The sequence below is a fragment of the Mus musculus genome, chromosome 1 (genome assembly GCF_000001635.26).
Source record: "Mus musculus strain C57BL/6J chromosome 1, GRCm38.p6 C57BL/6J".
Lineage (NCBI taxonomy): Eukaryota > Metazoa > Chordata > Mammalia > Rodentia > Muridae > Mus > Mus musculus.
This window is the reverse complement of record NC_000067.6, coordinates 8,977,007-8,999,644: the sequence shown is the minus strand read 5'-3', so window position 1 is coordinate 8,999,644 and position 22,638 is coordinate 8,977,007. Positions and strand designations below refer to the sequence as shown.

At 38.4% G+C, this 22,638-nt stretch overlaps 1 protein-coding gene across 10 annotated transcripts in view; it reads left to right on the top strand.

The window, feature by feature from the left end:
• Sntg1 (syntrophin, gamma 1) overlaps window positions 1–22,638 on the top strand; it is a 941,919-nt gene that overhangs the window by 302,013 nt on the left and 617,268 nt on the right. For 9 of the 10 annotated variants that reach the window (XR_001778003.2, XM_006495573.4, XM_017312321.2 and 6 more), the window contains exon 3: window positions 396–459. The gene's annotated coding sequence lies outside the window, so the exon portion shown is untranslated. Of the gene's footprint in view, window positions 1–395; window positions 460–3,026; window positions 3,099–22,638 lie in introns of all 10 variants that reach the window. The other variant, XM_011238407.3, reaches the window with a different exon arrangement.

Below are 22,638 nucleotides of genomic sequence, written 5' to 3'. Positions count from 1 at the left end.
GTGAAGTTCAAGCTCAAGGGGTGCTCAGGGAATTGGATCAGTCCAGAAGGAACCCATGCCACTGGTACTATGGTGGTGGTACTATGTCCCTGGATCCCACTGGTCCCATTTACTCCCAGTGTATCTGGGACCGATGTTGTATCCTCCTCACCTCTGACCCTATGATCCTGGGCATGTTAGGGCACCTGGGAATGGAGCTTCCTCTGGGTGTTGAAGGACTGGTTGTGTAGTTCGCACCCAAGGTTTGCTCAGGGCACTGGCCCAGACCCCCTAAAATTGAGCCTTAATGTGTAAGATATTGGGCCATGTTGAATTGAAGTTGATAAATATTTTAATAGGAGACAAGAGCTGAAGCATTCAGTCACCGAGTTTTCTTTTCTCGCTTTGTACTGCAGATCTGGCAGTGAGTGTTCCTGCTGCTGTAAGAACAAGAAGCCACCCTGGGTTCCTGTAGCCAAGGTAAGGCTTTTTCATCTGTTCTGTCAGAACCAAGCATGGGCAGAGAATGGAGTTCTAGACATGGAATGTAGACATTTCCTTTTTAAATTGGAGAGGTATAATGTGCACGTTCCCTGAAATAAACCTCATTGAATCTAGGTAAAACAAAATAAGGAAATAACATCAGATTCATTCTAAATTGTTATTTCTTATATATATGTCTATAGAAGCAGCCCTGACAAGTCCTTCATCTGAAGATTAGCAACGTTAGTGGAAATAAAATCAATATTATTTGGGTAAATATAGCTTTTAAGAAATGGAATAAAAGATAGTTTAAAAGATTCTGTTGCTATTTTGAGTGACCATGACTCAGGAACACAGATTTATGTTACTCCGAATCTCATGTTCCAATGTGGAAGCAGTTTCACCAACTTTTTATAATTTTTCAGAACAAAGAAATTCACATGTCAAGGCAAGTTTAAGATCCATTTGTAGATACATCAGAGAGGCGGGTACAGCAAGATGGGAGACGTTTTTCTCCAGTCCCATGAAGCTATCTGATGACATTCTTAGTTTTGTATTGGTGGACACCAGTAGTTTTCTAAATTAATAGATCCTAAAAGATTTGTCTATTATACACAAGGTGGTAATTCCAACACAGGTGTGAAAGAAATGAAGGTTTCAGAAGGCAAGAACTAGCCCAAAATAAGGTAATTAGCATTTGGACCTGCAACATTCTAACTTCACTGTAGGACTGAAATTATAATCAGCCAGTTAGTCTCTAAAGACAGTTTCTTTTCTGAAATTTTCATTCATTGTTACACACAACTTTTTTTTTCAGGATCTTTTGTTCACATGCTTATTTGTCCAATTACCATAATTGCATGCAGGGTCCTTATAATATTTAAGTTTTAACAAATAATATTTGGCTCACAAATATACAAAATGTGATTAAGTTCACTTGAAGCTAGGAATACCAATTCTAGTGTATATATGATGCTGAGTAGTGGTCAGAGCAAATATCTTCAGGAGAGAGAAATAGGTAAGGAAATTCAAAAAGTCCTGGGTCACATCAAAACTATTAGCTATCATAATTTGGACCTGATATTGTTCTTTTTTTAAAATATTTTATTAGGTATTTTCCTCATTTACATTTCCAATGCTATCCCAAAAGTCCCCCATATCCTCCCCCCGACTCCCCTACCCACCCACTCCCACTTTTTGGCCCTGGCGTTCCCCTGTACTGGGGCATATAAAGTTTGCAAGTCCAATGGGCCTCTCTTTCCAGTGATGGCCAACTAGGCCATCTTTTGATACATATGCAGCTAGAGTCAAGAGCTCCAGGGTACTGGTTAGTTCATAATGTTGTTCCACCTATAGGGTTGCAGATCCCTTTAGCTCCTTGGGTACTTTCTCTAGCTCCTCCATTGGGGGCCCTGTGATCCATCCAATAGCTGACTGTGAGTATTCACTTCTGTGTTTGCTAGGCCCCAGCCTAGTCTCACAAGAGAGAGCTATATCTGGGTCTTTTCAGCAAAATCTTGCTAGTGTATGCAATGGTGTCAGCGTTTGGAAGCTGATTATGGGATGGATCCCCGGATATGCCAGTCTCTAGTTGGTGTATCTGACATAATATTTACATGGGACATAGATTACTCTACCTAAAATTAAATAATCAAGAATAAATTTTATCCTAATGAAGTGAAAATTACAAATGAAGCAAACATCTAAATTTACCCAAATTTACATAATTTTAACAAGATTAACTATGTAGTGAGTATGTAGTTCCACTTATACTTACAATCATTTGTATTAGAATAACTATCTTACTTACATTTAAATAATTATTTAATTATTAAATTAAATAATTAAAGCCCCATTAAATAATAGTGGGACTTTAAAAAGTTACTACAGTACTGTCTCTTTTTTATTACTAACATATAAATATGGTTTAATTAATTTTTAAAAATAGCTAATTGTATTATAAAACATTTTAGATTCTATTTAAATCAAGTAATGCTAGTACTTAAGATATAGGTCATTATGAATGTTATTGTTATTAGACATTTGTGTTTTGTTTTTAGATAACTTGAATAAAAAGAATTAACTAAAACCTTTGGATATTTAAAAACTAGTTCTTTTTTGTTTGTTTTATTCATATTACATTGAATAATTAGAGAAAGAAAGAAACACACATACACACATGCATGAGAGAGAGAGAGAGAGAGAGAGAGAGAGAGAGAGAGAGAGAGAGAGAGAGAATATTTTTTAAAACTATGGAAGAACTTAAAATGGGGTTTAGGGTAAGCAACCTGCTGTAACAAGAAGGTGTGATTAAATGAAAGGATGTGATATCTCCATGACAACAAAACATTTAATTATGGGTGTTAAATGTCCATTTAGAAAAAAGAAACAAAAAACAAATCAATATTTAGGAAATAGTGTCAAAATTCAGGCATTTTATTTCAGGGTATTGAATTAATCTATAAAACATTTATAACTTTTTAATTAGTTACAATAATATTTATTAAATAACCATTTCAAAAATGCTTTAATCTTAGCATTATTTTTGTTGTTACAAATTTTAGAAAACAATTTCAATGAGATAATTTTATGACCTCAGAACACTTCTGCTGTGCCAGTAGACTACTTCTAATGAGGTAATTTTATTTTACTCTTTATTATAATATTTGATTATATAGGGAAAATGATAGGTTTGGACAAGAGAAATGTTATTATATAGTATACAGTATGTTTTTGTTATAGCAAATAATTGTGGCACATTAATTTTATAAAGAGAAGATGTTATCCCTCTCGCTCTCTGTAGGTTTTAGTGAGGATCATGGGATGGTGTCCCATAGTGCCAGCAGCAGGTGTAAGAATGAGCAATCATTCCTTCAGTTGAAACCTAGAGAGAGACTGCAGTCATGGCAGAGCTCGCTCTCCTCAACCTGTGGTAATGACATTCCTCTTACTCAGTTTTTGAGTAGACTCTTTTCACTTCTGTTAATACTTAAGGTTGATCCTTCAAATCCAAACACTTTGGGAATAACGTTATAAGGCTAAGTTGTTACCACTTCTTCTCTTTCAGATCTGTTCACCATTTCTTTAGGTTGGCTTTATTGTTGTTGTTGTTGTTGCTGTTGTTGCTGTTGTTGTTATTCATATACCTTATGGTGATAGATTGGAGTTATTGCCCATTTGGTTCAATTGTCTGTACAAATAGTATGTTAGTTAGTTTCCAGTTTTCTGTTGTCATGTGACAAATAAAATTAAGACTGTTAAAACTAAGCAGTTTTATCACATTGAGATGTACAGGAGCTTGGGCTAACTGGCTAGTTTAGATTTAAGATCTCAAGAAGTTGTAGTCACACTTAGCTAGATAATAGATTCTTCCAAATTCCTATGAGTACTTGTTAGCAAGTTTTGTTTTCAGTTGATCTGATCTATAGACCACATTTATTTGTTGAACAGGCTGCTATATAACTTCATTACTACATTAAATCTCTTCTATATGAGTTGTCATGTGACAGAGTAACTGATGGAAGAGAGAGAAAAATATCCCAGGTAGAAGTGACCTTTTCTTGCTTAATCTATAAAGTGCCACACCATTGTGTTTTACTCTATTTGATATTCTATTTGAGCTTATTCGTGCTACCAAAACAAAATGACACAGAACATGTAATTTATAGTGAACAAAAATTTACTAAGAAGTGTGCAAGACCGGGTGATATATAAGAGGTGGTTTCCTGCATTGTATTAACTGAGAGGGTGAGAAGGTAAGATAGTGGATCCAAACTTGCCCTTTTGTGCTACACATACTCATAAAATACTAGCAATAAGTCATTCATGTTAATGCTGTTTCAGTGTCAGTTAGGTATCCCAATTATATCTGAATGTACTGACATGCAAATCTGTCATTTTTAATGAACTCTCGTTGAGCTAGGAAGATGAAAGTAAGAAGATGAAGTGATCTTTGAGGGCAGTCTTGAGAGATGCTCACTGAATTGAGCTAGTTTGTGCTCCTAAGTCTCTATAATAGATCATATTTCTAGTTAAATATTGATTCCATGAAAGGTGGAGGCTTTCTAATATTTCAGTTTCACTTTTCAAGAAAGTTGTGATACTTATAACTTCTGATAACTACTAATAAGAACTCATTTTGAGAGTCATTGGATTTAATAGAGAGATTTCTTTTATATTAAAGACAGTGACTTTTCAGAATTGAATGAAATGAATAGGGGCTGTGAGGCCTAAATTATTTTAGCATTAGTCTTTCTATATCAGTTTTCCTAAGGTTCAGTGTTTCTGTCAACTAACATACAATAAAAATACCAGATTCAGGCCAATTTTCCTCCTGGTCATATGCATTTGCATGGTCCTCTCAGTTGGGTGTAGTGGTTATGTTCCAAAGCAGGTATACCGATATAGAGTGCCTCCTCTCCTACTTGTTTCATATTTCTGGGATTCCTGGTGTCTGAGATCATTCAACCTTGTCAGGTATTATGTATGTCTTTTTGGTAACATGGTCCTACATGCCCTACCCTGTGCCACCATTGTGCTAGCATATTTTGTAAGCAGAAAAGATTGCAGATCAAAGGCTTTGTGGCTAGGTGGTATTTACCTTTCTCTTTCACTGGTCTGAAGAGTACTTTCCCCTACCAAAGACACTAGAAGATGGAGGTGGAGGTTCTATGTAGGCTCGCTCTACCTCTCCGTGTTCATTGCATTGTGTGGGCATTATGTTAAGCAATAGGGTCTTGCTGTCCATTTGCAGATATGAACCCATTATCTTGGTTACTGCTCAGGTTGTTTGGGGATTTCCATGGTACCACTTTGACCAACAACTCAATTGGATGTAATTCATTCCCTGTACTGCAAGTTCTGTTTGGTGATGAATTTCCAGTTGGAACTCTGACTCCCTCACAAGTTGGAGGATTTGTTAGTACTGCCTTCACAATATTTTAGGGAGTTTCTATTGCACTATCTTTCCATATCACCTTTTAAATGTCCTGGAACTCTAGCTGTCTTTCCCCACATCCCCTCCCTCAACCACATATCCTCTCTTCCTCCCCATTCAAACCTCCCATTCTCATTCCCATTGGCATCCCTCAACACATATCCCAGTTGTGCCCATAGTTTATTCTATTCAGTTTTTTCTTCCCAGGAAGATCCATATGTTCCTTCTAGTCCCTTTTTCTACAGCTGACCATTTTGAGATTGTGAGTTATAGTCTGATTATCATTTATTTTATACCTAATACATATAATTGAATACATAGAATATTTATCTTTATGTGTTTGGGTAACATCTCTCAGGATGTCTTTTTCTAGTTCTACGTATTTGCCTGCAAATTTCAAGATGTCATTTTTAAAGAATTGAGTAGTACTGCATTGTGTAAATGTATCACAATTTCTTTATCCATTCTTCTGGTGAAGGATATCTAGGTTGTTTCCAGTTTCTGGATATTATGAGTAAAAGCAACAATGAACATAGTTGAGAAAGTGTCTGTTTGGTAGGATGAAGTGTACTTTGAGTATATGACCAAGAGTCGTATAGTTGGATCTTAAGGTAGATCAATTCCTAATTTTTTGAAGAACTGCCATATTGATTTCCATAGTAGCTGTACAAGTTGGCACTTTTACCAGCAATGGAGGAGTGTTCCCCTTGCACCACATCCCCGCCAGCATGAACTGTCACTTGTGTTATTGATGTTAGCCAGTCTGATTAGTGTAAAATGGAATCTGAAAGTCATTTTCATTTGTATTTCCCTGAGGCTAAGAATGTTAAACATTGCTCTTAGCATTTTTCAACCATTTGAATTTCCTCTATTGATAGTTTTCTGTTTATATCTGTACCATATTTTTAATTGGATTATTTGGGGTTTTAATATCAAATTATTGGCTTGTTTATTCATTTTGGATATTAGTCCTCTATTGCATGTGGACCTGGGGTTGAGTCTGAGGAAATTGGGACTGAAGGACAGAAGGGGAGGCAAATACCCAGTCAGCCTATTTGTTTCTCTGACAGGACTGGCCTTTGGGTTAACATTGCTGGAGTTGCAGGCTGGGATAGATCAAGGAGTTGGTAAGGGAGGTTAGATCTGTGGGATCTACAGGTGATGGGAGCAGGGCATGGGGGTGGAAAGACTGCAGCACATAAGGGATTATGTCTGGATGAACAAAGAGAGAGTGGAAATCTGTAGTTAGTTTACCTAGTTTCCTGGCAGGAGTCAAAGATAAATCTTCATAAAGTAAATAACAGCATGTACACAGAAACCTCTAGTGACTACATATTTGGGAACACTTCTAGCACTGAAACAAGAAGCTGGTATCTAACAGACAAAAGGTATGGAGTCACCTGTAACTCTTGACAAAGATGTTTATGTGAGCTCGATGTCTGGGGTTGGGGCTGGAATGTAATGTGATCAATTTAAATGAAAGGTATCTAAAACACAGAAAACCCATGGTACCATAGAAATTTAATAGTTATAAACATAGGTAAAGTACATTAATCATCTTTGTTTAACTTATTAAGTTAAAACTAAATTTAAGTTGTTTATTAAAATTAAGGTATTATACCTAGTACCTTGAGGGATTTTTTTTGTGTTTTGTTGTTAGAAAACATGTTTACTGTTGTTAGTGCTGACCATATGAACACAAATATGAAATGTTTCAAGAATTTGCATGTCTTCTTTTTCTCTATATTAGTCCAATTTTAATATACATGCTCCTAAAACAATCACTCAATCATAACTTTTTTAAAAAGTGTGGATTTGCTGCATTGGTCGGGCCTTCCTTTAGGATATATTGAGCTATGAGAACATAGGATGCAAGAGTGAAACACCAGGATTCTGTCCTACATGGAGAGGCCCTTGCTTTGAAGGAAACAACCACATTTCCAGTATCTAAACAATTACTTGTTATCCCACAGTCATTGACTCATAGAAATGAGCACAAATAATTCCTTATTCCTGAATGCAGCTCTTTACTTTCGTAAGGACAAGACCTGTTTTTTGTTTGTTTGTTTGTTTGTTTGTTTGTTTGTTTTTCCTGTGTGATGGGAAAGGTTTCTCTGAGTTTCTAATCCCCATCATTTACAATTAATGGGTATGTGGTCAAGTCTAGAAAAATTTGCTTGTCTCCCAAGCTAGTAGTAGAGCATATATCCTCCTACTATTGGAGGACTAACCTCTGACTACCCAGGATTGTGTCCTATAAAGTGGTAGTTGCAAAATTAATGATTCCAACTTTATCATTTTGTTCCAAATAATGTGTAGTTCTCTACTCTTATGTATGAACTTAGTTCATAGTCCAAATAAAATGGAGATAGCTGAGTCTTGAGATAGATCTCTTCCAAATTTCTAAGAAGCTACCATATTGATTTTGAAAGTGGCCATACTAGTTTGCACTCCTACCAGAAAAGGAGTGTTCCTCCTTGCTTCATACCCTCACCAGCATGAGCTGATACCCATGTTTATGATCTTAGCTATTCTCATAGGTGTTAAATGGAATCTCAGACATTTAGATTTGTACTTCCCTAATGGGTGAGGATGTTGAATATTGTTTCTTAAGCATGGTGTCCAACCAATGACTGTTCCAACTTGAAAGTCATACCATGAGAGGGAGACCATTCTCTCATCACCAGAAAAAAGTCAATAAAATGATTCCTAATGATACTCTACTATACTTGTAGACTAGAGCCTAACATAATCATTATTAGAGAGGCTTTAATCCAGCAACTGATAGGAGCTGATGCAGAGACCCACAGGTAAACATTAGGAAAAGCTCAGGGAATCCTTCAGAAGAGGGTGAGATAGGATTGTAGGAGCTAGATAAGTTAAGGACATCATAAAATTGGACCACAGAATCAACTAACCAGGGCTCATAGAGGCTCACAGAGACTGAACCAACAATCAAGGGGCTTGTATGGGTCTTACCCATGACCTCTGTTTATATGCTATGGTTGAGTAGCTTAGACTTTTTATGGGGGTTCTAACAGTGGAAGCTGGAAATGTCTCCAACTGTTTTGTTTGCTTTGGGGACCCTTTTCCCCCTACTGACTAGTCTTAATATGGGGGGGGGTGTATGCCTAGCATTATAACTTGATATACCATGTTTCACTGATATCCCTGAGAGGCCTGCCCTGCTTTGAAGGAAAAGGAAAAGGAGGAGCAGTTTATCTGGGGTAGAGGGACTGGGAAGAGAAGGGGGGGCACTGTGATGTATGTATGAGATAACTTTTTTTATTAGATAGTTTCTTTTTTTTTCTCACATTTTTATTAGGTATTTTCTTCATTTACATTTCAAATACTATCCCAAAAGTCCCCTATACACTTCCCCAACCCTGCTCCCCTACCCACCCACTCCCACTTCTTGGCCCTGGCGTTCCCCTGTACTGGGGCATATGAAGTTTGCTAGACCACGGGGCCTCTCTTCCCAATGATGGCCGACTAGGCCATCTTCTGCTACGTATGCAGCTACAGACATGAGTTCTGGGGGTACAGATTAGTTCATATTGTTGTTCCACCTATAAGGTTGCAGACTCCTTCAGCTCTTGGGTACTTTCTCTAGCACCTATATTGGGGGCCCTGTGTTCCCTTCTATAGATGACTATGAGCATCCACTTCTGTATTTGCCAGGCACTGGTAAAGCCTCACAGGAGACAGCTATATAGGGTCCCTTCAGCAAAATCTTGCTGGAATATGCAATAGTGTCTGCATTTGGTGGTTGATTATGGGGTGGGGCAGTCTTTGGATGGTCCATCTTTTAGTCTTAGCTCCAAACTGTCACTGCAACTCCTTCATGGATATTTTTTTCCATATTCTAGGGAGAAATGAAGTACCCACATGTTGGTCTTCCTTCTTGATTTTCTTGTGTTTTGGAAGTTGTATCTTGGGAATTCTAGGTTTCTGGGCTAATATCCACTTATCAGTGAGTACATATTGTGCGAGTTCCTTTGTGATTGGGTTACTTCACTCAGGATGATACCCTCCAGGTCCATCCATTTGCCTAGGAATTTCATAAATTCATTTTTTTAATAGCTGAGTAGTATTCCATTGTGTAAATGTACCACATTTTCTGTATCCATTCCTCTGTTGAGGGGCATCTGGATTCTTTCCAGCTTCTGGCTATTACAAATAAGGCTGCTATGAACATAGTGGAGCATGTGTCATTCTTACAGGTTGGGACATCTTCTGGATATATGCCCAGGAGAGGTATTGCTGGATCTAGTGGTAGTACTATGCCCAGTTTTCTGAAGAACTGCCAGACTGATTTCCAGAGTGTTGGTACCAGCTTGCAATCCCACCAGCAATGGAGGAGTGTTCCTCTTTCTCCACATTCTCACCGGCATCTTCTGTCACATGAATTTTTGATCCTAGCCATTCTGTCTGGTGTGAGGTGGATTCTCAGGGTTGTTTTGATTTGCATTTCCCTGAAGATTAAGGAAGTTGAACATATTTTTCAAGTGTTTCTCATCTTTTTGGTATTCTTCACTTGAGAATTCTTCGTTTAGCTCTGTACCCCATTTTTAATGGGGTTATTTGAATTTCTGGAGTTCAGCTTCTTGAGCTCTTTGTATATATTAGATATTAGTCCCCTATCAGATTTAGGATTGGTAAAAATTCTTTCCCAATCTGTTGGTGGTCTTTTGTCTTACTGATAGAATCTTTTGCCCTACAGAAGGTTTGCAATTTTATGAGGTCTCCTTTGTTGACTCGATTTTATAGCACAGGTCATTGATGTTCTGTTTAGGAATTTTTCCCCTGTGCTCATATCTTCGAGGCTTTCCCCCCACTTTCTCCTATATAAAATTCAGTGTCTCTGGTTTTATGTGGAGGTCTTTGATCCACTTAAACTTGAGATTTGTACAAGGAGATAAGAATAGATCTCTTCGCATTCTTCTATATGATAACTGCCAGTTGTGCCAGTACCATTTGTTGAAAATGCTGTCTTTTTGCCACTGGATGGTTTCAGCTCCCTTGTCAACGATCAAGTGACCATAGGTTGTGTGGGTTCATTTCTGGATCTTCAATTCTATTCTGATGATCTATCTGCCTGTCATTGTACTAGTACCATGCTTTTTTTTTTTTTTTTTTTTTTTTTTTTTTTTTTTTTTTTTTTTTTTATCAGAATTGCTCTGTAGTACAGCTTGAGGTCAAGCATGGTGATTCCCCCAGAGGTTCTCTTATTGTTGAGAATAGTTTTCGCTATCCTAGGTTTTTTTGTTATTCCAGATGAATTTGCAAATTGCCGTTTCTAATTCAGTGAAGAATTGAGTTGGAATTTTGATGGCGATTGCACTGAATCTGTAGATTGCTTTCGGCAGGATAGCCATTTTTACTATATTAATCCTGCCAATTCATAAGCATGGGAGATCTTTCCATTTTCTGAGATCTTTAATTTCTTTCTTTAGAGACTTGAAGTTCTTGTCATACAGTTCTCTTTCTTTGTTAGATCTTTGTATGGTTTAGTTATCAGAGTTATTGTGGCTTCATGGAATGAGTTGGGTAGTGTACCTTCTGTTTCTATTTTGTGGAATAGTTTGAGTAGATTTGGAATTATGTCTTATTTGAAGGTCTGATAGAACTCTGCACTAAACCCATCTAGTCCTGGTTTTTTGTTTGTTTGTTTGTTTGGTGTTTTTTTGTTTGTTTGTTGGGGGGGTGAGACTATTAATGACTGCTTCTATTTCCTTAGGGGATATAAGACTGTTTAGGTCATTAATCTGATCCTGATTTAACTTTGGTCCCTGGAATCTGTCTAGGAAGTTGTCCATTTCATCCAGGTTTTCCAGTTTTGTTGAGTATAGCCTTTTGTAGTAGGACCTGATGATGTTTTGGATTTCCTCAGGTTCTGTTGTTATGTCTCCCTTTTCATTTCTGATTTTGTTAATTAGGATACTGTCCCTGTACCCTCTAGTTAGTCTGGCTAAGGGTTTCTCTATCTTGTTGATTTTCTCAAAGAACCAGCTCCTCATTTGGATGATTCTTTGAATAGTTCTTTTTGTTTCCACTTGGTTGATTTCAGCACTAAATTTGATTATTTCCTGACATTTACTCTTCTTGGGTGAATTTGCTTTCTTTCATTCTAGAGCCTCTAGGTGTGCTGTCAGGCTGCTAGTGTATGGTCTCTCTAGTTTCTTTTTGGAGGCACTCAGGGCTACGCGTTTTCCTCTTAGCACTGCTTTTATTGTGTCCAATAAGTTTGGGTAGGTTGTGGCTTCATTTTCATTAAACTCTAAAAAGTCTTTAATCTCTTTCTTTATTTCTTCCTTGACCAAGGAATCATGGAGTAGAGTGTTGTTCACTTTCAACGTGAATGTTGGCTTTCTATTATTTATGATGTTATTAAATATCAGCCTTTTTCCATGGTGAACAGATAGGATGCATGGGATGATTTCAATATTTTTGTATCTGTGGAGGCCTGTTTTGTGAAAAATTATATGTTTAATTTTGCAGGAGGTACCATGTGGCACTGAGAAGAAGGTATATCCTTTTGTTTTAGGATAAAATGTTTTGTAGATATCTATTAATCCCATTTGCTTCATAACTTCTATAATGTCCATGTGTCTCTCTTTATTTTCTGTTTCCAGGATCTGTCCATTGGTGAGAGTGGGGTGTTGAATCTCCCACCATTATTGTGTGAGGTTCAATGTGTGCTTTGAGCTTTACTAAAGTTTCTTTAATGAATGTGCTGCTCTTGTATTTGGAGCATAGATATTCAGAATTAAGAGTTCATCTTGGTAGATTTTACCTTTGATGAGTATGAAGTGCCCCTCCTTGTCTTTTTTGAAAACTTTGGATTGGAAGTCAATTTTATTGGATATTAGAATGGCTACTTCAGCTTGTTTCTTTGGACCATTTGCTTGGAAAATTGTTTTCTAGCCTTTCACTCTGAAGTAGTGTCTGTCTTTATCCCTGAGGTGGGTTTCCTGCAAGCAACAAAATGTTGGGTCCTGTTTGTGTAGCCAATTTCTTAGTCTTTGTCTTTATAGTGGGGAATTGAGTCCATTGATTTTTAAGAGAAATCAAAGTAATTGGTGTTTCCTGACATTTTTGTTGTTAAAGTTCGAATCTGTTCTTGTGGCTGTCTTCTTTTAGTTTTGTTAAAGGATTACTTTCTTGCTTTTTCTAGGGTGTAATTTCCATCTTTGTGTTGGTGTTTTCCCTTTAATATCCTTTGAAGGGCTGGATTTTTGGAAAGATATTTTATAAATTATGTTTTGTCATGGAATACTTTGGTTTCTCCATCAATGGTAATTGAGAGTTTTGCTGGGTATAGTAGCCTGGGCTGCCATTTGTGTTCTTTTAGGGTCTGTATAACATCTGTCCAGGATTTTCTGGCTTTCATAGTCTCTGGTGAGAAGTCTGATGTAATTCTAATAGGCCTGCCTTTAAATGTTACTTGACCTTTTTCCCTTACTGCTTTTAATATTTTGTCTTTATTTAGTGCATTTGTTGTTCTGATTATTATGTGTTGGAAGGAATTTCTTTTCTGGTCCAGTCTATTTGGAGTTCTGTAGGCTTCTTGTATGTTCATGGGCATCTCTTTCTTTAGGTATAGAAAGTTTTCTTCTATAATTTTGTTGAAGATATTTGTTGGCCCTTTAAGTTTAAAATCTTCATTCTCATCTACTCCTATTATCCATAGGTTTGGTCTTCTCATTGTGTCCTGGATTTCCTGAATGTTTTGAGTTAGTATCTTTTTGTATTTTGCATTTTCTTTGATTGTTGTGACCATGTTCCCTATGGAATTCTGCACCTGAGATTCTCTCTTCCATCTCTTTTATTCTGTTCCTGATGCTCACATCTATGGTTACTGATTTCTTTCCTAGGGTTTCTATCTCCAGATAGAAAACCCTTTGGGTTTTCCTCATTCTTTCTATTTCCATTTTTAGATCTTGTATGGTTTTGTTCAATTCCATTGCCTGTTTGGTTGTGCTTTCCTGTAATTCTTTAAGGGATTTTTGTTTCTTCTACCTGTTTAGCAGTGTTTGCCTGTATTTCCTTGAGGGACTTTTGTGTTTCTTTTTTCAGGGCTTCTACTTGTTTAGCAGTGTTCTCTTGTATTTCTTTAAGTGAGTTATTAATGCCCTTTTTAAGATCTTCTACCACCATCATGAGATGATTTTAAATCCATGTCTTGCTTTTCAGGTGTGTTGGGGCATCCAGGACTTGTTGTGGTGGGGGTACTGGGATCTGATGATGCCCAGTGTTCTTGGTTTCTGTTAGTAAATACTTTCGTTTGCCTTTCACCATCTGAAAATCTCTGGTGTTAATGTTCAAGCTGTCTTTGGTTGGAGCTTGATCCTCCTGTGATTCTTTTAGCCTCTGTCAGCACTCCTGGGAGTCCAACTCTATCCTGAGTTCCAGTTGTCAGAGCACTCTCTGCAGGCAAGCTCTCCTCTTTCAGGGCAGGTGTCCAGCAGTCTGGAGGTCTGATCCACCTCTTGAGTTCTGGGGTCAGAACTCTCCCTGTAGGTAGACTCTCCTCTGGCAAGGAATATGCCCAGAGGTCTGGGTCTCAGCTCTGCCTCCTGGCTGAAGATGAAGGCCCAAAGGGACCCTGTCCAAGAAGCTCTGTTGCTTCTATTGCCCATGTGCTCTCCGATGATCAGGAGGTCCTGGGTGTGCTAGGGGTTCTGTGGTGTGGAGAGTCCTCTGGTTCCCTAGATGCCTTCAGCCGGGTTCACGCAGAAGATGGCAGGGCTGGCCCCAACCTGAATGGATCCTAGCATCTGGTCGGGTGGGGTTCCTTTGTCCTGTTCCTGCCAGGACAAGACCCTCTGCAATTCTTTGGAGATGATACTGCATTCCACTCACCTGTGATCCCGAGGTGATCCCGAGGTCCTGCAGCATGGAGAGCACTCTGGAGCCCTCAGCTGGCCTCAGAAGGAAGATGGCGGGAGATATTTTCTTTATTTACATTTCAAATATTTTCCCCTTTCCTAGTTTCCCCTCTGAAAATCTCCTATCCCTTTGTCCCTCCCCCTGCTCCCCAACCCACCCACTCCTGCTTCCTGACCCTAGCATTCTCCTATACTGGGGCATAGAACCTTCACAGAACCAAGGACCTCTCCTCTCATTGGTGACCGACTAGGCTATTCTCTGCTACATATGCTGCTAGAGCCATGAGTCCCACCATGTGTTTTCTTTGATTGGTGGTTTAGTCCCAGGGAGCTCTAGGGGTACTGGTTAGTTCATATTGTTGTTCCTCCTATGGGGCTGCAAACCCCTTCACCTACTTGGGTACTTTCTTTTTAAAAATGGACCTCTTCCATCTGTCAAATATTTGTGAAAGCCACAGTAGCAGTTCCCATGCCAGAAGAATAACAATTCAAACTGATGCTAAACTACATTTTATTGTGATATAGACATCTCTCCTAATCATCATTTCATAAGGTACTAGAATTATGAAAAACTATAATTAATCTCAGAAGAACACAAAAATGTAAATGGGAATATTAAAAGTTAAGTGGCAAATGCAGAAACACAGTTTTAGCATCTGAAATGAGAAAGCTGTTGCCAAACCTTGAATTGTATTACTTTGTGGGTTCAACCTCCTCCTCTTTCATAAGACTGAGATAATAGCTGTGTTCCATAAAAGCATCATCAATGGTGGGCATTAAGTCAGTAAACAATTCCACATAATGAAATCTTTAATTATCACTGTGGATTTGAACTTGGATACTCATTCTCAAAGCCTCCCAATAGGATGGCAGTTTAGATCTAAATGCCTGTTACTGCCAAGGGGAAGTATGTGAATGTTACACTATATTATCTTGAATTTTTCTTAAACCTAACTGTCTTATGTAGAACTTATAATATTAACCCTAATTAGGAATAATCTTGTTGCACAGAAATATTGTGACCAAAAGTAAGTTAGGGAGGAAAGAGTTAATTTTGCTTACACTTCCACATCAGTGTTCATCATTGAAGGAAGTTAGGACAGGAACTCAAACAAAGCAGGAATTTGAAGTCAGGACCTGATGCAGAGGCCATGGAGTGATGCTGGTTACTTTGATGCTCAGCAAGTAATTGTTCTTATACAATGAAGTGCTAACAGCCCAAGGATGAGAGCATCTGCAATGGATTGGACCTTTCCCCATCAATCACTCATTAAGAATATTTTTACAATTGGGCTACTTCATTCAGGATGATACCTTCCAGGTCCATCCATTTGCCTAGGAATTTCATAAATTCATTCTTTTTAATAGCTGAGTAGTACTCCATTGTGTAAATGTACCACATTTTCTGTATCCGTTCCTCTATTGAGGGACATCTGGGTTCTTTCCAGCTTCTGGCTATTATAAATAAGGCTGCTATGAACATAGTGGAGCATGTGTCCTTCATACCGGTTGGAACATATTCTGGATATATGCCCAGGAGAGGTATTGCAGGATCCTCTGGTAGTGCTATGTCCAATTTTCTGAGGAACCGCCAGACTGATTTCCAGAGTGGTTGTACAAGCTTGCAATCCCACCAACAATGAAGAAGCATCCCTCTTTCTCCACATCCACGCCAGCATCTGCTGTCTCATAACCCAATCACAAAAGAACTCACATGATATGTACTCACTGATAAGTAGATATTAGCCCAGAAACTTAGAATACCCAAGATACAAGATACAATTTGCAAAACACATGAAACTCAAGAAGAATGAAGACCAAAAAAGTGTGGACACTTTGCCCCTTCTTAGAATTGGGAACAAAACACCCATGGAAGGAGTTACAGAGACAAAGTTTGGAGCTGAGATGAAAGGATAGACCATCTAGAGACTGCCACACCCGGGGATCCATCCCATAATCAGCCTCCAAATGCTGACACCACTGCATATGCCAGCAAAATTTTGCTGAAAGGACCCTGATATAGCTGTTTCTTGTGAGAGTATTCCGGTTCCTGGCAAACATAGAAGTGGATGCTCACAATCAGCTCTTAGATGGAACACAGGGCCCCCAATGGAGGAGCAAGAGAAAGTACCCACGGAGCTAAAAGGGGTCTGCAACCCTATAGGTGGAACAACAGTAAAATAAGCAGTACCTCCGGAGCTCGTGTCTCTAGCTGCATATGTAGGAGAAGATGGGCTAATTGGCCATCATTGGGAAGAGGCACCCGTTGGTCTTGCAAACTTTATATGCCGTAGTACAGGGGAACGCCAGGGCCAAGAAGTGGGAGTGGGTGGGTAGGGGAGTGGGGGGGTATGGGGGACTTTGGGGATAGCATTTGAAATGTAAACAAAGAAAATACCTCATTAAAAAAAAGAATATTTTTACAGCTATATATTATGGAGGCATTATCTTAATTGAAGTTCCTCTCTTTCCAATGATTCTAGCTTGTGTCACATTGATATAAAACTAGCTTACTAGACTTTTCCTGACTGAACCAGTTTGTTCAAAATCCAGCTACATTTAGTGTAGCTTTTAGATGATTCACCAAAACATGAACTAGAGTCTCATTTGGCAGTAATTGAGCTGTCTTGAAGAAAAGAAGATGAATAATATCTTTGGAAGGACACAGAAAAGCCATTCCCAATATGTGCTGTATCAGGGGAAAATGGGAGCTCTCATTTGTCTAGTGATGAGCAAGAATGAAAGATGCAAGTAGAAGCAGGTGGAAGATCAATGTCATCTGTGACCTCACACCAAGACAAATGTCACATTGTGAAGATGTCACACACTACTTATTAAAAAAGATGAAACCTTAGGTCCAAAGCTGAATTGGCCATTATGTTTAATTTTTAAAATATAACTTATTTTTTATTTTATGTGCACTAATATTTTCCCCACATGTGTAAGGGAGTTGGATCCCCTGAAATAGGAGTTATAGAGAGTTGTAAGCTGCCATGTAGGTGCTGGGAATTGAACTGGAAGACCAACTAGTACTCTTAACCAGTGAGCCATCTTTCCAGGCCCTGTGTTTATATTCTTACATCATGATATATTTGAATTCTTACTTTGTGGACTATAAAGAACTGCTGAGTGATATTAATGATTATTGGGATATTCACTGCTGCCTGTTGTATTTCAAGATGTGCTAATACTGAAAAGTATATTATGTGTGTTGAAGAGTGTGATACTTGAGATACACAACTGGAAAAAGACCTGAATGCATGTCTGTCTGTATGTTATGGAAACCATAGTAGTTTGGAAGTGCATGCTTCAAGTTGTTTGTGGGCAGAGTGTCCAGCCAGAGTCATTTGGCCTCACGTCATATTGTCTTAGGGTTTACATTACTGTGAAGAGGCACCGTGACTAAGGTAACTCTTAGAAGGACAACACTTAATTGGGGCTGGCTTACAGGTTCAGAGAGGTTCAGTTCATCAAGGCAAGAGCATAGCAGCATCCAGGCAGCATCTTGCAGGAGGAGCTAAGAATTCTAGTTGTTAATTTGAAGGCTTCTAGGAGTAGACTAGCTTCCAGGTAGCTAGGAAGAGGGTCTTAAACCCCACACCTACAATGACACAGTTCTGCTAAGGCTACACCTCCTAATAATGCCACTTCCTGGGCCAAGCATGTTCAAATCTCAAAAATAATCAAATTGAGAACTACACGAGATTAAAAGGTACTGGATCTCAGGCTACTCTGCTTAGCCTGAGATACCAAGAAGCTTGCTTGATACCAAGTATCTATTGGATATGGATATTACTAGGCCACGTAATACACTAGTTATTTTGATGACATCTCTCTAAAGAGGATAGAAGTTGTCCTTTATTTATCTTGATCTACATTTTAATTTTCTGTGATGTTGTTTACCTGAAATCCATTGCATTTCAAAACACAGCATGGAATTTTGAGAAATAAACATTGGGAGAATTTGAGATCTTGCACCATAGTACTTGATCCCATTTGAGCAAAATCTATCTTTTCAATCTGAGCATTTACATAGTAAACCACCAGCACAGTAGTCATCCTAATATAATTTCTGTGGTCAGGCTTGCATTTGAGATAGGAAAGTGTGTGCTAAAGTAGCAGTTATTTTTATCTTTAACTTTGTATGACTCCAAATTAGAAGAACACTGATGCTGATGATTTTATTACAGTGTAATCTTATACTTTTTCTATTATGTCATTGGCTATTTTAATCTCTTGCTGTACCTAGTATATAAATTTAACTTTATACTTATTATATATAGGAAAACTATTATGCCTTCAGTTTCACATATGGGCTGGTGTCCAGGCTCATATTCCAGTTGATGAGATGTTACAGCTGTGTTATACAGGAAAAGGAAAGAAAGAGTTGTTGGAGAGTTGGGAATAGTCACTTGGTGGCGGTTCACATTTTCAAACCATGTTCTTCTTACAATTACAAAAAAAAAACAGTTAATATTTTATTGTTTTGCACTCTTGTGGAATGGATTTCAAGTATTCTTTTCTCTTGTTCCATAGCATATATGCACATATTTAGGTTCTGCTCACATTTTGTCATATACAACAGTAACATGGTTCCATTCTTGGATGGGGTGTAACTCCTGAACAGTAGTAGCTACTTTGTGTGAATAGCTGTCCATGCTACCTGGCTTCCCTCTGCTCAACGCTCTTTTATACTTGATGAGATGGTCACTCTGACATCCATAGCATCTTCCTATTGCCAGAACAAGATTATTCTAAGTATCAAATATTTTAATTATCAGATTTTATGTTGGTGCTCTTATCTGTGCTGCTGCGGGTATTTAAAACATATTTTTTCTTTGCTTTGTTATACCACTTGCTGTTTGTTTTCTGTGCATGAAAGAGCTGCTCACAGAATGAATCATCTCTTGATTCACTTGCCACTAGAATTGTTCGAGTTTCTGCTTCTTTCAGGGGTATTGATGATTCTTGAAGTCACTGGTTTTGTTGTTGTTTTGTTTGTTTTTTTCTCAAGACAGGGTTTTTCTGTGTAGACCTGGCTGTCCTGGAACTCACTCTGTAGACTAGGGTGGCCTCAAACTCAGAGATTTTCCTCCTCTGCCTCCCAAGTGTTAAGATTAAAGGCGTATGCCACCACTGCCCAGATCTGTGCAGCTTTACTAATCTGTTGTAAATGGAGACTATATAGCAGCTTTGCTGTTTGTACTTGACTAACCTTCCTATAGGGAATGCAGGCACAGATCCTGGAGATACTGAAGGTTATCAGGGACTAGAAGTAAATATGATGGCTTCAGTCATTTGTTTTATTTTATTTCCAAAAAAGTTTAAATATAGAAACTTTAGTTTCTTTTTGTGACTTCAGGACTTCCTGTTATTAGACCCAAAGAACATTGCAGAAAAATTAATGAATAGATGGTAACACATTTACAGTTATATTCTACACATTTCAAAGATTTTCTTTTGAAGTTGAAAAGACTGACTATATATACTGTTAAATGTGATTATTCTTTCTCTCCCAGAGTCTGCTTCAGGAGACTTTCTGAAAATTCATGGTATTTCTTCCCTCTTTGAGTCAATGCAGGCTACTTGGTAACATACTAAATTTCTTTTTCTTAATCAGGAAAACTATCAGGTGAATTCCATTGACAATGTTTTGAAAAAAGAAAGGTTTATATGAATTTCTTTCCATGGAGATTTATGATCAGACACTTTAAACAACATAGAAAAAGCAGCAAATATTTCTCACAAATGTTTTTCTTATAAATATTACGTTGAATTCTGGTTTAGAATTCAAAACTGAAGAGAAGAATTAACAAAACCCTGGAAGAAGCAACCACAATGATGCACACATAGATCATTTTCCTGTGCATGGGGATCCTTCACTGCCTACCTCAAATGTCTGCCAATTTTGCAGCTTTGTTGTAGTCTAGTGATAATGCACATGATATTGCTGTCATCATACAGCCTCACTGCAGCTAAGCCTTCTTCTTATCATCTTTTCTATCATTTATTGTGGATACCAAGGCCAGTGTGTAGTACAGATTTCACCATTCTATGAGGATAACACACAGTGGCAGCTAGCACACTAGCTCTAACTTGGCTGAGATTACAGAAGTTCTGTTTGCTCAGAGCAGCTGATTCTCCACACAGAAGTTTAGGACCTTTGAGTTCATGGATCTTACATGAGAGGATCACTGTATTTTGAAATCTTGTATTTTAATGAATGGCTGTTTTACTCTTTTTGGGGCTTTAGTTTCCTGAGGGAACATTATCATTTCTGCCCCTTCTGTGCAATGGAGGGAGGGGAAACTGCAGACTCAACAGTAATCTCTAGAAACCTCCTCACATCCACACTGGTATTGTTTTACTGGTTTTCTTTTTTAATTATCCTATGCTTTATAACCTGACTGCACTTTTCTCTTCCTCCATTCTTGCCAGTCCCTCTTTTATACCTCCCCTCTCCCAAAGATTCACTCCTCCTCTGTCTCCCTTCAGACAAAAGAGGGCATCCTAGGGATATCAACTGAATATGGCATAGCAAGTTACAATAAGACTAGACACAAACCCTCATATCAAGTATGGATGAGGCAGCACAGTAGGAGACAAGTCTGTGTAGTTATCTTGCCTAATGTGATGCAGAAAGCAAGCTTAAAACACACTCACTTGTCTTCATGGTTTCCTGTCCATTTCATGGACCTTAATTTTAATTTTAATTTTTTATTGTCTGTGAATTTCAGACATGTCAATAATGACTTTTGATCAAAGCCACCCCCAAACCTCCCCTCCAACTTTTGTCACTCCCACAATTTTACCTGCAGACTTCATGCGTTATTTTCTTAAACCCACTGAATCCGCTTAGTGCAGTTGTATGTACTAATGCATGTATGGCCACATTAGGGTATGGATAAGGCCACATCTTTCAAGAGCTGCCTTACTGAAGAAAACTGACTCACCTCCTCTCAGCAACCGTCAAATACCAGTATCTATAGAACTAGGGGTTTGACTTATTGAACTCCTCCAACCATGCTGGGATTTTGGCTGGCCTGATCTGGTGCAGATATTGTGCATATAGTCAGAACCACTGTGAGTTTATGTGTGCAATGGTCCTGTTATTTCAGAAAAGTATTGCTTAGCTGTAGATGTTCATTACCTCTGACTCTTACTATCTTTCTTTTTCCTTTTCCTCAGTGATCCCTTGGGCAGGAGATGTGCCATAAATTTTGTATTTTGAACCCAGTCTCTAATTCAGTGCATGCAGACCAGTTGTCAGCCTCTCTGTTAATTGTTATCTACTGCAAAAAAGACCATCTCTGATGTGGGATGAGAGATGTAATAATCGATGGATATAACATTTAGAACTTAGGGCAGCCCCCTAATTCTATTTCCAGTTAGTAGACTAATAATATTAGCTTGTCTGCTATCTATGACATGGAGAGCTAAGAGATTTGGTCCAGTTACGTCCTTAAGAGAGTAAAATTACAATTTCTGCATGTTCTTCAGAGATGGATAACACCAATCTCAGAAGTCATTGGCATCTCTGTTAAGTGTTGACAACAAAGTTTCCTGGTACCATAAACAATATTCCATTGTTTTTCTGTTCCAGAATTAGAAGCTAAGATCCTGTTGCAAAAGACAATTCTCTTTGTATATAAGACATAATGGAATCATGCTAAAATGTTTCTCCATGCTGGCTAGTTTTCATTGCCTTGGAAGTTGCTATGCAAGAAATCAGGAGAGAAAAATCATCACTGTGCATTATGGCTAAAGTCATTCCCATGGGTCCTGTGAGCCTCACATTTCTCTGGTGTCTAGGACCCTCCAGTGGCTATCCCCAGGTCCTCATCTCCCATGCTACCTATTTTTATTCGATTTCTTAATCCTCTGTACCGCTATCACATCTCCTCCAGATTCTGATGCTGCTACCCTTATTCCCTCCTCCTCCTGTATCCCTCTCTTGTCCCCATCTCCTTCCATCTTCTACAATTGTACTGTTCCCCCTCAATGCAGGACTGAAGCACCCACCCCCTGATTTTCCTTCCTTCTTCTCTCCATTATGTCTACAATTTGTATCATCAGCATTGTGAGCTTTGGGGTTAGTGAGTTCATACAATGTGTGTTCTTTTGTGTCTGGATTACCTCACTCAGGATGATATTTTCTAGTTCCATCAGTTTGCAAATTTCATGAACTTGTAATGCACAGAAAAGGGGGCGATAGAACCTGTGGAGACCACCTTCAGTAGATAGGCATGGCCCCTTGTCAAGGGATGGAGCCACCCACCCATCTCAGAGGTTTTCTAACCCAGAAATGTTCCTGTCCAAAGGAAGAAGAGCGATGGGAAAAAAAAAAAA